Source organism: Leptonychotes weddellii, chromosome 3 (assembly GCF_054177405.1).
Source record: "Leptonychotes weddellii isolate Sample4059 chromosome 3, ASM5417740v2, whole genome shotgun sequence".
Classification (NCBI taxonomy): domain Eukaryota; kingdom Metazoa; phylum Chordata; class Mammalia; order Carnivora; family Phocidae; genus Leptonychotes; species Leptonychotes weddellii.
In genome coordinates this window covers 76,936,815-76,953,928 of record NC_138371.1, presented here as the reverse complement: position 1 = coordinate 76,953,928, position 17,114 = coordinate 76,936,815, and the positions used below count along the sequence as shown (strand labels likewise).

At 37.0% G+C, this 17,114-nt stretch overlaps 1 pseudogene; it reads left to right on the top strand.

The window, feature by feature from the left end:
* The first annotated feature begins 262 nt into the window (after positions 1-262).
* On the top strand, positions 263-1,317 carry LOC102726145 (transcription initiation factor TFIID subunit 9-like; annotated as a pseudogene).
* The last annotated feature ends 15,797 nt before the right edge of the window (positions 1,318-17,114 follow it).

Sequence of the window (17,114 nt, the reverse complement as noted above, 5' to 3'; positions counted from 1 at the left end):
TATGGAGGGTAATTTCATTCACTTAAAGTCAATTGATCATAAATATTAATCACATCTACAAAATACCTTCCCAGCAACATGTAAAGTAGTGTTTGATCCAATAACTGGGCACCATAGCCTGGCTAAGCTGACATAACTATCACATGTTTTGGTGTAGAATGCTAGTTAATGTGTGGGGAAATTGAAGCACTTTGGAGGGGCAGAGATGAGATGATTCTCTCTTTGCAAGTGGCGGGGGTGGTGGTCTTGATCCACTGTCCTTAGATTCTTGTTATAAATTGTCATGGCCAGATGCCCGGAGCCAGCGCGGTGAGGACCATGTTGCTTCTGAACATCCTGCTCACCCGTACACCAGGGGTTGGAAAAACCACGCTAGGCAAAGAACTTGCATCACGATCAGGACTGAAATACATTAATGTGGGTGATTTAGCTCGAGAAGTCTGATCAACAGATATAATGGAGTCTGGCAAGATGGCTTCTCCCAAGAGCATGCTGAAAGATGCACAGATGATGGCGCAAATCCTGAAGGATGTGGGGATTACAGAATATGAGCCAAGAGTTATAAATCAGATGTTGGAGTTTGCCTTCTGATATGTGACCACAATTCTAGATGATGCAAAAATTTATTGAAGCCATGCTAAGAAAGCCATTGTTGATGCAGATGATGTGCGATTGGCCATCCAGTGTCGTGCTGATCAGTCTTTTACCTCTCCTCCCCCAAGAGATTTTTATTAGATATTGCAAGATAAAGAAATCAAACTCCTTTGCCATTAATCAAGCCATATTCAGGCCCCAGGTTGCCACCTGATAGATACTGCCTGACTGATCCAAACTATAGACTTAAGTCTTTACAAAAAAAGGCATCTACTTCTGCGGGAAGAATAACAGTTCCACGGTTAAGTGTTGGTTCAGTTACTAGCAGACCAAGTACTCCCACACTTGGCACACCAACCCCACAAACCATGTCTGTGTCAACTAAAGTAGGGACTCCAGTGTCCCTCACAGGGCGAAGGTTTATAGTGCAGTTGCCCACTTCACAGTCCCCATCAATTCCTGCAACATCCGCAGTTCAGAATGTTCTGATTAATCCATCATTAATTGGGTCTAAAAACATTCTTATTACCACTAACATGGTGTCATCACAAAATACTGCCAATGAATCATCAAATGCATTGAAAAGAAAATGAGAAGATGATGATGATGATGATGATGATGATGACTATGATAATTTGTAATCTAGCCTTGATGCTTGTAACATGTATACTTGGTCTTGAAACCATTGTACTGAGATTAAACATGCATGCTGGGTATTTTCAAAAATAAATAAATAAATAAACAAACAAACAAACAAATAAATAAATAAATAAATTGTCATGGCCATTAAGACCTCTGCTTTTCAGATGCTCTGCTCTGCCACTTACAACCTTGTGGACTTTGGCAAGTTGCTAATTCCCATGTGGCTCCTCAGGTTCCTTATCAAAGAGGATGCTAGTGATAATTTCCTTATGATGGGAGGCTGTTTGCTAGGAGTAAATAAAGTGATACATTAAATCCCATAGGACAATGCCTAGCATATACTAGTATTTGGTAAAACTTAGCTGTTTTTTTTTTTTTTAATTTCACCTAATCTTTGATTTCATGTGATTGGCTTATTACTAGGATAAAAGATAATTTTGCAAAAGTGGGACATATTTGAGAATGAAAGACGGGTTTGTGAATGTTTACTCTGGTAAAGCAAACATAGACCAGAGTGTCCAGGGGAAATCAGACCATATGGTGAACCGAGCTATACTGAAATTTGCTGTGGATTTCCTTTCACAGTTGAAAGCGCTTAATACATTAAGTTTCTTAACTGTCTGAAGTTTTTTTGTTTTGTTTTTGTTTTTGTTTTTGTTTTCTTCACAACTAGTTAGTCATCACATATAGTTTGATTCTGGCAGCTAGGATGGACACAGTTGCCTTAGGCAGACTCTGTTCATTCCTTGTGGGTAGGTGGTTTTAGATAAGATTTAATTTTTCCTGAGGGTCCCTGCGGCTGGAATTTAGCTAGCTTTATGGCATCAAATTCAATGTCTTGCTGCTATTATTCAATATGTAGGTATACCCACACGAAGGCTGTTTTGCCAGCCAAGTTCAAATCACTGAAGAAATGGTACTTATAGTTACTTTTTCTTTTCTATGAGCAAGACGATTTCCACCTCAGGAATTCCATGTTTCTATAACAAAACTATGGCATGCTTAAACCATGTAACATATGGATTAGGGATAGCGTAGGGGAAGTAAAACCCACTTTATAAATGCCAAATAATATATTTTATTTAATTGCTCATATATTGCATGCCCTTTGTTTTGGTTGCACTCTCCCTACCCCCCACTCCAATTTTAAGGAAGTAATACATTTTCTCACCTTTGCCTTTTCTGCCATGATAGGCTATCACTGATAGCATCTGTAGCCTCAAATCCACAAGGTATAAATGGTTTGCTGGTCAGGGTTCAATCAGAAGAGCAGATACAGAATAAAGAATTAGTAAAATGATTACACTTTACACAATTCTTGTTGAGCAAATCTATATAAGCCTGACATACCTGCATCTGGTGATAAGCCTAATGTCATCAAGGACTGTAGCTGGGAAGGGCAGATAGATGTAAAGGAGTAGAGACCAAAGAACGACAGGAGCCTGTGAGGGCAAACTGGAACCACTGCTGTCCCTCACTGCCTCCAGCATCAATGATGCAGGTGATTTGCAGGGAAATGTGGCACCCCTTGTGCACATGTGCAGAGCTCAGAGCTCTGTGTAGTTGAAGGAAGACGTCCTTTAGGTCTGATTACACCCCCAAGATGAATGAGAATATCAACAATTACATAAGTAAGTGAGTGACAACAAGACCCACTCTAGGGTGACTTAGACCATAAAAGTGTCTGCTTCTTCACTACTGCCTTGCAAATCTCACACAAATTTCTCTGGTGGCCCACTCTGACCCAGGAACCTATGGGAAAAGGAATTCTGGGAAATGTAGTTCTAGCTAAGCTAACACAGGCTAAAGATACCACAAACAGTTTCAAGAAGCTTCTGACGGCAAAATGTAATTTGAGAAGTGCTTAGCTAGTCACATTTCCAAAACTGTTCTTGTTCCCCAGTCTTAGGAAGCCCTCTGCTCCAATGGAATCTTCTGTGGCTACTCTTGGTGACCTGCACATTGTTTGAGAACTATATTCTGGCAAAATTGAATGATATGAGGACAAGACCACCACCCAATTTCAAGACCTCACCCTCCTTTCCTTTAGTAGTACTATAAAAACAAAAATTGTAAAGAAATTATTTAGGATGTTATGTTCAGAAAGCAGAGTGTGGTCAATGGTTAAGAATGTTGACTCTGGGGTTAGCCTTGGTTTAAACCCTGGCCCTCCTACCAGTTAGTTAGATGCTCTGGGGCAATCTCTGTTTGAGCTTTATCATCTGTGAAATGGGGATAATAACAACGATGGCCGCCTCTCGAGTGGGCCTTAAATATTTCAAACATATGAGGTGCTTCAATCACTACTGTGCTTACTAAATCTTGGCTAATGTAACTACACCAGAAATCCACTTTAATAATAATTTGTTGTACAATATTTCAAAGTCTCCGTGACTAGAAAAAGTGATCTGCCTTTATCTTTTTAAAGATAGCCTGATCTTCAAAAGAAAACACTATGCTGGATATGGTTCTCTATTTTGATACTACACCTTGTTATTTATGTTCCTATGAGAGAAACCTGTCCTGAACTGATTTTATTAAGGCATTTGGCTTTGCCATCTGCTTTAACCTGAATGCCCATGACCTAAATTAAGGTGTTCATCATTCTCTTCTCTTATCTCATGGATTTGGACAAGCAGGTTTGCCCTTAAAAAATGTGAGAGGGGCCAATGCATATATCAACAACTACTTAAAGCTTTGCTTTTTCTTTTTTTCGGTTATGTTCACTCAAAGCTATTGACATAGGAAGTATTTCCATTGAGTCTGGGAACCACCAGTAGCCCCAAAGTGTTGATCACTTGATGTGTGAGTAGATCCTGCTCATCCTGGAAACCCATTCTATGGAATACTACTCTGCCCCACACTTCACGGTAATGAGTTAACAGAAGGTGGCTAGAATACTAGGCAGCTGTCTTTCTGAGCTCTCAAAAGGAGCAAACTGAAATTTAGAGCCAAGTTTGTCCATATTTGACCATTTTCACCTTGTGAAGTTGTGACTGGAATTTCCCACCATGCATGAGGTGGAAAATGTGAGTAATTGCATTTGAATGGAATTTCCCACCATGCATTAGGTGGAAAATGTGAGTAATTGCATTGTGAGTAAAATATATATTTTATTATCATTCTTAGAGTTGAGGAAATTATGTTTTCTAGCTTTGTTGTACATAGATCAAAGAAGAGACTCTCATTTATGCCAGATTTCACTATATCTTAAACGAGCTATTTTTGGTGAGATTATGAGGTAACCAAAACTCTTTCTAGTTTAGTTTTACCTTTAACTGGATTCAGATTGCTTTAACTGAAGAGTCAAAGGGCCTGACCTCTAATTCATTAACATAATCAGAAGCACATGTAAGCTACCGGCTGCCAATCTGCTTGCAAGTCAGTGACTACGGGATACACACAGCAGTCTTAGAGGGTTTACTCAGTGGTACTCTGAGGGGGTATTTTTAGGTACATGGCAGAGGGGAAAAATAGAAAGGGAAAGAAATAAATACCATATAGTATGTAAAAGTTTGCATATAAATTGTCATCCAACTTTTCCTAAAGTGTAAGTCAATCATTTTTTAGATGGAAGAATCATGGAAATAACCCCTCCTTGCCCCCACAAATATTCATCCCTAAGTTTTATTTATTCTCTAATTCCTGAAAATTCCAGTGGCAGGTGATTGTAATAGTTCCTTACAAGACAAACTCTCTTGTGGAGTATTAGTTCTCAAAGCAAATTAACTTTTGGTAAGAATTTAAATAGCAGAGGAGGAGAATATAAGGCTGAAAATGTGCCTCCTGACACACATAGAGGTTAGGAGAGCAGAAAGAAAACCCTTTGTTGAGCTGAAACAAGAGCACATTAAGGTGGGTGATAGCTGAGCACTGCCTGACCCTTAGGGATTCTACCCTAGGAGAATGTTTGCTAATGCCCTCCTTCTCCAGCTTTCTGTTTTACTTCTAAAACATCTCATTTTTGTAGAAACATTCTCATTTTTTGTGAACACCTTAGAGAAATAAATTAGATTAGGTAAAACTCAGGCTTTTATTTTCTTTTCCTGCCATCTGGCAAAAGGAACAAAAATATATGGGATATTTCCTAAAACGCCATAATAAGAAGTAGTTTATCTCTTTAGTTTTGGTATCGTACCCTACCCTACCTCTTTATTGCTGGAGTCATCTTGTCTGATTAACTCACCTGTACATGGTGGAGTCATCAGAACTGATTAACTCTGGTTATTGTAGTCCTCATTGCCTTACTCATATCTTTAGGCAGAGAGATTTGTCCCTGGAGACAAATTTCATGTCTCTTGGTTGTTCTTGAATTTACGTTGCTTTCGTTTTACAATTTAATTCTCCAAATCATATTTCTGTATTGTACATAAAACTTATGTCTTTGTCTCATAAGTCTGGGGCACGAGAAATATTGATATTTTTGTGATCCAGAAACACCCTTCATCCATAAACTGATCTGAGAGAACGATTTAATTACTTTATTGTTAAGCATTCATTGTGAAGCTATTTTAATCTCACCAAGATTCTCTTTGCTAACTGCTTTCTCCCACAAATATATTTTGATGAACCAAAAAAAAATTTTCATTAACTCAGTCCCTGATACAGTAACTGGTAGATAGTGAATTACTCAATAATTTGAATGGACTGGTCTGATATTTTATATAAAGCATCTGAGATTAAATGAGAACGTACCTAATGGCCCAGATCTGAAAAGCTAGCACTAAACCTCCTATAATTAACTCTCAGTAACCAGTGTGTGTTATCCATTTTGCAGAACATTTACTATTCCACGCCCATTTCCTACTACTCATCACTTACTCCATGGTCACCTGTCTTTCCTACTACCCTTCTCAGGTGGACTTTCTATAACACTGCTCAAAACTCTTATGTGGCTTGAGGTCTTAGTTTTTCTCAAAGCACTGTTGGTATCAGCTGCTACTGTAACTCCTACATCATTTTTTTCTTTAATCTGTCCTATTTTTGAGAGAACTATGGTAGACAGAGCAACTTTCAAGCCAGAAGGAATTGGGTTAGAATCTCCTGCAGGTATTACCTGCCTTCACATCAATGAGGTGACTAATCCCATGGGGACTCACTGTCCTCACCTATAAACGGATAAATGGATGCAATGGCTGTGTCATAAGGTGCTTTTTGTAGAGTAATAGTTTTCAATAAATTTTCCTTCTTTATACTTTGCTTAATTTCTTTTGCCTCCCTAGTTCGGGACTTTGTGGTTTGTTTGCTGGCATCTTTTATTTCTTTGCTAATGAAAATTATGTTTCCTTCCACTTAACACCAGCGTTATTGCCCAGATGTGGCAAGCATTCCCCTCTCAGGTGTGTTTCCCTGAAAAGCACCTCACCCGTCATTATTATGGACCATGTTATTGGAAAACGGAAAGCGATTTTTCACAAGCGTGTTCTGTTTGGATTAGCATCCCCGACCTCTTTTGGATGACTTGGCATTGGATGGACAGAAATACATGTTTAGTCTTTAGTTCTATACTTTAAATAGAACATCCGGACTCTATGACCTTGTTTTCCATCATTATTTTGCCTCATGATTGGACAACAAATATTTTCATGTTTGTCTCTATTCTTACATGGATGGGAAAGGAAACATTTAGCTCTTAAAGTAAAACAACAACAACAAACAAGCAGACAAACAAAAAACTGTTTGCTCTTCAAGACTAGCATTTCTTTCTTTAGTACCTTGCTATTCAAGGTATGGTTCTTGGATCATTAACATGAGTATTCCTCTGAGAGCATGTTAGAAATGCAGAACCTCAGGCCCTGCCTAGACCTAATAAATCGGAATCTGCATTTCCTCAAGATACCCAAGTCATTTCAATGCACAGTAGAGCTTGAGAACGCCTTTGAAACATATTGATTAAAAAAAAAAAAAGAAAGAAAGCCATTTTTAGCCTGGAAAAAAGACCAGAAAAATAGAGGCAGCATTAAAATATCACTCATAAACTAGCAAATGGGAGGCTGATAGAAAGTCTTACTTTTTAAGCCTGCCATAATAGAAATGATAAACTAATTCCCAGTAGAAGTGACAGCCCACAATGTCACTCATGACAAAGGAGAGGGTAGGGTAGGATTTTCTGCTTAGTGCTGAATGAAGCCATGGAAAATGTTGTTCGTAACCACCCCGATGTTTTAAAGAAAAAATTACCAAGTGACATATTTCTAGATTAAAAGGAAATATTTAAACTGGCTTTCAATATTTAAAGCTTACTTAACTAGTAACACTTCGCCTGACACTGACTCGTGTCATTTTATTTCATTCTTCTTTTGATCCATGCAAATAGTTACAAGGTTTAAAATATATCATCATGTCACCTTTTTGAATAGATGAGATGAAAGAATTTTTTAATACTGGGTGATGAACCCTATGGCCAAGCCTTGATGAGACAATGCTGGCAATAAAGCAGTGATTCTAGGCAAGAAAAAAGCCCTTTTCCCCTTTTTACAAATAATGAAAATGCATTATTTATACCTCCTTTTTCAATATTGTTCTCACTGGTAATTGATGAGAAGTTGTGTGACCATTTATTCGAGGTGCTTCTCTGAATGTCGGAGTTGTCTGTCTCGATTTTGTTTGTGGCATCAAAACATGGCAAATCATCAGTATCGTTTGGTTTGGTGCATGATTGGAAAAGATGCCAAGGGTATCACAAGAAGCGTTAACATAAAATAAAATGATTTCTGTTCTGCTTTCTTTTAAACGGACTCGGGCTATTATTATCATTACTTTCCTTCGCTTCCCATGTCAAGAGCTGGGTTCCTTTCCCATACTTGGTATGTAGTACATCTTTTTTCTTGGAGTTAATTCTCCCAGTCTGGTGTGTCAGCCAGGATAAACAACACTTGATGAATGAGACTCAAGGTGTTTAGTCACCTGAAACAGCTGTTTGAAGTAACTCTACACACAGCCTGAGGCCTGTGTTTTCACAGCTGTGAGAACTCTTCAAAAGCTTTCCCTCTTGGCCTCACTCTTTGCTGTGGCTTTAAACTCTTAGCACAAAATCTGGACTATTTCAAAAGAGCAGAATGAAACTAGAGACAGTAATTTTGCATGATTTTGAGCCAAAAATGGCCTAAAATAAATAAATGAAGTACATTTGAAAGTGCTTTACCTAGGTGGGCTATATATCTGAGAATTGTGCTCCCTCTCTACATCCCCATATACTCTCTTAAAAGGGAGATGTGTGGCTGAAACACTACGCTTTGTTTATATGGCAGTATTTTCATTTTCTGTTCTGATCCTCTGACACCAAGGCTAAAATCTTATGAGCTTTGGAACTATATGTACCTGAATTAAGCTCAGGGAGTTGCTGGATGTTTGAGAGAGTTCCAGGCTCATAAATCGACCTAAGGTGATTAAAAATGGCATTCTTTGCCCGCCTGCTTAGGTGATTCAGGCTTTTGAAGTTCCTCTGATGTCTTCTATTGGCCTGGCATGCTTAACTCATAGAGCAAACTTAAATGTGACCACTACATTTGTTATAAGGCCCAGACTTCCTTGGGTCTGTTTCAACAGCAGCTGTTTTTCTTCCTCTTGTATATAATGAAAAGGACATAGTTGCTTCTCACAAAGAATCCCGTTACTTCTTGCTAAAGAGATGTAAAGATCTCATTTTTGTTCAGAATGACAATTTCTCTTTTTTTTCTTTAATTTAGAGATTTTATTTCTGAATTTTGGAAGTAAAGTACACTTACCTTTTATAAAATTTTTGTATGATTCATAATAAATATGCTTCCAACCATTCTCCTGTATTTAATTAAACAGAATCATTGCTATGGTTTATCCATTCACTTTACGAATATGAATTTAGTGTCTGATAGGTGCCAAGAATTGGGTTAAGTGCTGAGAATATAGAAGTAAAATAGACAAGGTTCTGCCACCACGTGGCTTAACAGCTTAATATCTAATTGGGAAACATGCATTAAATAAGGAACAAAACAAATAATGAGTATTTTACAAGCACAGTAAGGGCCACAAAGGAAGGGCCAGGATGGAATGAGAGCACAGAATCTTTAATGGTAACTCTCTCACTTTCTCTGAAGCCTTTGATTTGAAGATAATGTTAAAATCAACATTGATAATGATTTTTTATTATAGTATTATTTTAGTGCATTAGTTATTATAAGAAAGTCCTTTTTTATTATTATATATTTCATGTTGACTCACGCAGTACTTCGACCATTATATGTTTCTGAATCTCAGTGTTCATAAATATGTTAAATTTAAATACATTTTTATTATCCTCAAATATTTATGTAAAATATTCAGCATACTTGCCACATGGCATTGGGGAACTATGGAGTTTATGCTGTTTTGTTTAGTCAGGTCTTCTTCTCTGAATGATTTCCAATGACAAAGATAGAGTCAAGTTAAATAAATTTATTTATTCATTCACTGCACAATTTACTGACTACCTAATATGTGCCATGTTTGTTCCTGGGAATACAAACTGAATAAATTACAGCTCTTGTATTTGTAAGCTAACAATTATTTCTGTGACTAATAAACTCTGAAGTTTCAGTGGCCAAACAGGAGTGGGCACATTGCAGCACCAAGGGTCCCTGCCTGAGTCTTACACCCCTTGAAGTAAGAGTGGTGATTTCTTTTCTGGATGGTTGGAAAAAAAAAAATCAAAACGGGAATACTATTTCATGATACCTGAAAACTATATGAAATTCAAACTTCAGTACCAGAAATAAAATTTTAATGGAACACAGCCACATCCATTCATCTACATATAGTCTTTAGCTGCTTTTGCTCTACAATATCGGAGTTGAGGAGTGGCAACAAAGATCATAGGGCCCACAAAGCTGGAAATATTTACTATCTAGCCCTTTATAGAAAAAGTTTAGATCAACAGATCCTTGGTCTAATATAATCAAAGTATATTTCTTATTAATAAAATGGTTTTTCCTGATCCATAAGCATCCCTCCTCAAAAGAGTGATTCAGGGACTCAGAGTGTCTCTGTTTCTGGTCTCTGGGAGCCATCTTTAACATGGTGTCGCATAGTGGCTGTGCTTATCTGCAGCATGCTGGAAGGACAAAAGCATAGTGGATAATGTATGAGCAGGGTTTTTTAGAATGAGGTCCGGATGTATAATACACATTGATTCAGCTCACAATAGTTTAGCTGGAATGCAATCTTACAGCCACACTTAACTATAAATAAGACAGGGGACTTATGACAAGGAATAGAGGAAAAGGCCTTAGAAATCAGCCACCAGCGTCTGCTATAATTTTTCCCCCAAAATCATTAACCATATGAGGTAAACACATAAAATGATAATTACCTTATTCTGTAATGATTTAATTCATGGAGTTATATCAAAGGTAGAGCAAAAGCAGGAAGAAATAAATTAAAGATTTCAGCTAATGGTAAACTCAAGAAAGTTGCTACAAAGAAAAGAGAGTAGCATGCAAAGGTTATAACATAAATATTGTAAGTTCCATGACAGCAATTTACATAGAGTGCTAATGAAACTCTGAGATGCTAGTGGGAGAATCTAACTTTGCATGGGTGAATCAGAAAAGTATTTACAGAGGGACTGTCATTTTCATGATAAAATAATAATAGCTACTGTTTATTGAGCACATATGTTTAAGACACAATAGGAAATCGTCATGTATTAAATACTTTTATTTATCAATCACCAAAAACATATAAGGTAGGTTTTATCACCATTTTATCAATGGAAATAGTAAAACTAGGATAGATCAATATTTTTGTTTCCTCAAGGTCACATTTCTAGCAAATTGGGACTTTAAGCCACATCTTTCTGAAGACAAAACCTGTGCCCTTGACTCTCTGTCACACTGTACACACAGGATACCAGATGGATAACAGGACAGGGCCACTCCTTGTAGAGCGCTACTTATATGCAAATCACGGGGCTGGGTAAAACAGAACACATGGAGAACAATAAATAAGTCTAGGTCACGAGAATACGTGGTAAACATGGAAGAAAGTTAGACGATGAGGATAGAAGGCAGGTTGGACATCAGTCTAGAGTTATGGGGATCCAGGAAATATTTTATGTGGGACACTAACAAGATCAAATTTGGGTTTCCAAGAAATAACTTGGATATCTAGTGAAGGCAAATTGGACTGGAGAGATAATGGAATTTTTGAACGGACAGATAAAACAAGTATATTCCTAGGGGGTAAATTTTCTTAGAATAGATCATTTGTAAAACAGAAAGTGGGTGAGAATTTCCCCAATCAACTAAATTTTTAATGTAATTTATTTCAGTAGAGAAATAGTAGGAATTTTTAAAAGTCACCTCATGTTTTGTTTTGTTTTCACTTTGTTTTGTTTTGATTTTTAGTATGTGATAGACTTAGATTAACAAAGTTGCCACGGAAAAACTTGTGAAGTAGCTTTGATTCACAAAACATTTAAGGAAGACTAGGATCTTCATTATTTTCTTAGGTGGAACTTTTATAGGCTGAAAACAGCAAAAATGAAACCCCTTATGGACACTAATGCAAACATTACCTGGCATTTGTACAAAAATTTTATGAGTTCTTTCTCACCATAAAGGGCAGTGCTCTTTTATTACTCAATTTAATTAAAACTTGTTCTAGAGACCACCTATATGCAACACAACCTCTTCTCACTTCCATAATTCTAGCAGAGAAGGGCACCTCATATCTTTGCTTTGGGGATCTTCAGTGTTTTCCTTCACTCTCCTTTCTAGGCTTGTGGAATGAACTATTGGTTTTCTTGATAATAATCAAAATCTTTTTCCCTGGTCAATTAATATTTTGGCTTATAGATTTCATGATTCTAAGACTTAGTATTTCTTTGTGCAATTGACTAGCTTATAAGTAAAGGGTTTTATATAGAGTCTAAATTTTATGTTTGCTATACTTTTTAAGCATAAACACACTTTAGATATTAAATCAATAATATGAAATTTGAATTTGTTTTACTCTAAAGCTATTCTATTGCAATAGGACCCCAGGGTATATGTATATTTTCTGAGCTACATAGTTGAATTTTGTTGTTGTCAGAATCACGTTTTCTCTTAAAATGGTCTGTTATGACCAGGGATTTGCCGAAGTTCTATCCTTCTTTACTGTCATTGCCATTGATCAATATACTGCTTGATATATAATAAGCAAATAGTACATGCTAGCTAATATTATTTAAGGTAATAATAATGTTATATTTTTTAAAATAAAAATCATCCTGACCATACCAAGAGGGTTCTTTTGGAGGGCGCCTGGGTGGCTCAGTCAGTTGAGCATCAGACTCTTGATTTTGACTCAGGTCCTGATCTCAGGGTCCTGGGATTGAGTCCCACTTTGGGCTCCACACAACCGGGGAGTCTGCTTGAGGATTTCTCTCCCTCTCTTTCTGCCCCTCCTCCTGCTTGTGCTTGCGCTCTCTCTCTAAAATAAATAAATCTTAAAAAAAAAAAAAGAGGGTTCTGTTGGGGATAATAACCTAACCCAATCTTAGAAGGAGTCCTGGAGCCAGGATATTCCTGCAGAGTTGTCCCAAATAGAGGGGGATGTCATGAACTTTTGTAGCTCCCCATTGCCTAGTCATTGAATGTGAACTGCTCTTGGGGTTAAGGTATAAACTTAGGTGGAACAGGCTCCTCATCTAAGGACAACTCAGCTTAAGCCATCATCAGCCAACACTCCTGGCAGTTTGGGAAATGAGTGCTTAGTCTTGAAGTGAGGAAGGAGATATGGATAGTGAACCCAAAATTTCACTAGCCTAAAACATTGTATCTACTAAAAATAGCTTAAATTCTTTCTTGAATTGCACTAAAAAGCACTATAAAAATAGTTTGGGTAATTGTTCTTAAGAAATGTTGGCTATAAGATTGATGGAAGAATTATATGTTGTTTAGTTGTTTGTTCCACCAAAGGTGATTGTCAAGTAACAAGTAAGCATACACACAGATAGAATGAGAGAAATATGAGATAGAAAGAAGGGATTATTCCGTCTATCTCCATCAACTTTCATCCATATCTAGGAGACTACATATAAATGCAAGATTACATGTTCAGTGTACTTGAGGACCTAGGAATCTTCCTTTCTGTTAATCATTTTTCAAAATAGTAATAAAGGAATAGTGTCCACTATTTTAACTATGGAAAATCACATGGTAATCCACCTTGAGTCTTTTCTAAACAAATTCTCTAGGCTTTTGTTAACCATATAACTATAAAATAAGACATGTTACAGCCAAATGAAGACAAACAGAGAGTAAATAAAATAAATGAATATGGGGCACCTGGGTGGCTCAGTCGGTTGAGAGTCCAACTCTTGATTTCGACTTAGGTCATGATCTCAGGGTGGTGAGATCGAGCCCCTCATCAGGCTCTACACTGAGCATGGAGTCTGCTTTCCCTCCCTCTCTACTTCTCCCCCTGCTCTCTCTCTCTCTTTCTCTCAAATAAATAAATAAAACTTTAAAAAATAAAAAAATAAATGAATATAAAACATGATTGCACAGTGATTTCATGGTGATGATTGCTGGTGATGAGTTCTGCAATAAGACAATTAGGTAGAGAAAAGACACAGAAACTGTTGGCATGGTAGCATTATAGATAGTGAGGATCCTTCCCCAAAAATGTACCATTTCAGTATAGGCCTGAAGGAGATGAGAGTGTAGTCTTTGCAGATATCAATGATGAAGAGTGCCCCAGGAAAAGAGAATAGCAAATGCGAAAGACCCTAGGTGAGGGTACATGCCTGTGTGTTCAAGGAATAGTAAAGAGTGAAGAGAGGAGAGAGGGTGTGAGTATGGGAAATAGTTTTAAGCCATTAATAAATACTTCAACTTTTATTCTTAGTAAAATGAGAAGCCATTGGAGTAGAAGAGTAACAAGATCTGGTTTTGTTTTATTTTGTTTTCAAACATTTTATTTATTTTAAAGATAGGTAGAGAGAGAGAACACAAGTGGAGGAAAGAACAGAGAGAGAAGGACAAGCAGACTCCGCACTGAGCTCAGAGCCTGAGGTGGGGCTTGATCCCACAACCCTGAAATCATGACTTGAGCTGAAATCAAGAGGCGAAAGCTTAATTGACTGAGCCACCCAGGCACTCCAAGATCTGATTTTGTTTTAAAAGGATCACACTTATTGTTGTGCTGAGAATAGACTTAGGAAGGCAAGGGCAGAAGTGGAAAAATCAGTTAGGAGTCTAGCATAATAGTTCAGGCAAGAGATCATGGCAGGTGGGATATGATGGTATCTGTGGAATGTTTGAAAAATAGTCAGATTATGGTTGTATTCTGAAGGTAGAGCTGCCAGAATATTTTGTAGATTGTGATTGAAAAAGAGTTAGAGATGGCTCAATTTTATTACATTGAGTATTTGGAAGGATGGCAATGTCATTTCTGAGAGCGGAAAGACAGTGGAAGGAGAAGTAGGTGTTGAGAAAAGACCAGAAACTCAGTTTGGGCATTGCTCTTAGATATCCAAGTAGAGGCAACACATCAGCAGCTGAATACGTGAGCGTGGAATTCAGGGGACAGGTCTAAACTGAAAATGTGCATTTGGGGCATGACTGCATGAAAGAACTCTGGGAATACAGGTGAACAAACAAAAAACAGTACTGAAAAAGAGCAGGCTAAAAGGGAGGAGAAAAGCCAGGAGAGGGTTATGGCTTGGAAGACACTGAAGAAAACATTTTGAAGATTTTTTTAGACTGTAACATGCAGAATATCCTTTAAACTGTACAGCAATTTTGAAGAAGTATTTGGCTTTAAAGCAGTAATCCAATAAACCCATAAATATTTTCTTAATCTATTAGGTGCAGGTTATGTGGTCAATATCTGTCAAAGTAAGACAGTTCTAGGTTTGTTGAAAGTTCAGATTCCTATAAGATTGTGAGTATGTTATTTTACCAATAGTATTTGTTTAAAAGAGGATCAGTATTTGCATTGCTTTTTTCAATTTCTGTGTAAAATGGTCATATTGATATTGCTCTTAACAATGAAGTTAACAGTGCAGGAAAAAAACAAAACAAAACATCGGGTCATGATCATATAAAAGTTTAGAAATACTCAACTTTTTAGGACCTAGAATACAGAATAGATGATGGTCCCTAGAATTTAAGCTCTTCTTATATATGCAAATATAATACTCACTTTGTATTAAACAAAATAGTGTCTCTCTAGCCCCTTGATTAATTTGGGCAACTGTCTTACAGATCTCATTCCTCTCATTTTTGACTTTCATGTTGTTAAACTATAATGCCATTAACATCTATTTTAAGTAATCTCCCTCCCCTGGTGATTGATGTTAGATACAACAATTATGATGCCAATGCTGGGAATAATTCTTCACAGATGTTGTCAAATTACAGGTTAAATGGGGAAAAGAGCTTCTTTTTTCCGGCCACCCACTCTTGAAATAGGTGCATGGTGCCGTGCATCCTGTGCTGTAGGTATGCCAATTCCCCATCCTGTTGTTCATCTGGTTTAAATGACTTCCATTTGCTATTTCAAAGAATGACAGAATTTTATGTACAGACTGCTTTGCAGGTAACAAAATGCAATAATCCAGCCTTGAATTTTAACTGGCAAAGGGAAGTCCATTGGGTCTGGCACAGTCATGCTGATTTTTCCCTTATTATAAAACACCATTTGCCATTACTAATAAAAAAATTGAATAATATGATGACTATGATTTACTTTAAACTATTGCAGAGAAGGAAAGTGGTCTTGAGTTGGTAGTTGTTGAGGCTGGGTGAGAGATAAGATTGAGTTTGGTTCTTGACCTGTTTAACATTACATTAACAACAACAACAACAAAAACATTAAGAATAAAAGCAGAGTTAATGTTATTTTAACCCTTCATAAACCATTATGTTCTCATTGGAAGGAAATACAGAAATTCCACAGGTAATTCTCCTCTTGGTTATTTAAAGGAATGAAGTCATATTTTCTTGGCCATTCAGTTTGGACCAGTAGATTATTGTATGCATTCCTTTAGTTTTGCATTTATTTATTTAAGTGAGTTCATTGCAATTCTCAGCAGGAAAAGAGGGAAAGATATGAGATGAAGAACAGAAGAAAGAAAAGGAAAACTGGGTTGCCAAGTAAACAAGTAAGGTCAGAAAAAAGATTTGGGGATTGACGTTTTAGCCCCACCTCATACCTGACATAATTGTAAGCCAAGAAAATTTGATCTATGTCTTAGCTGAAATTCCTTTACCTGCATAAACTGAGGCTGATTATTTGAGGTATTCCCATAGAGGTGTCAAGAGGCTCTATTAATAAATGTTGGTCCAGAATATAAACTTAAAGATGCTCCATATCTCCCATTGGAGTGGGAGTAATGACAAGTAATTTTTGTTCTATGGCATAATTTATTTTAAATACAGTCTCCCTACTCAAGGTAGAAATATTTTAAGTGGAAAATTTTTTTCCCTCTTTGAACTACAAATTGTCAAATGTTCACCTACTCTAATATTGCCAATATATCTTGGCAATATTTCATTGAAGGCATTCCACCAATAGTCTGTTTTTTTGTGTGTGATAAATCTCTAAAGAGAACATTACTTTCCTTTACATCACCTGCCAATATCTCAAACCATAATAATCAGGAAGTATTTCTAAGTGTCTACTTAAAATCCTTACAACTGCAATTTAATATCATTAATCTTGAATTTTCAAGGCATTTCCACCAATCTTATTTCATCATTCTTATTATTTTCTGAAAGACTCAAACATACTTTTGCTTATAATAACTTGAATAGGCTTAACTATAAGGCTTCCCAGGCAAGAAACTGAAAGAGAAAGAGAGGAGGATGGAAGTGGAAGAATCCAGGGACATGGGGACTTAACTGATGGTTTGACTACTCTCTGATGAAGTG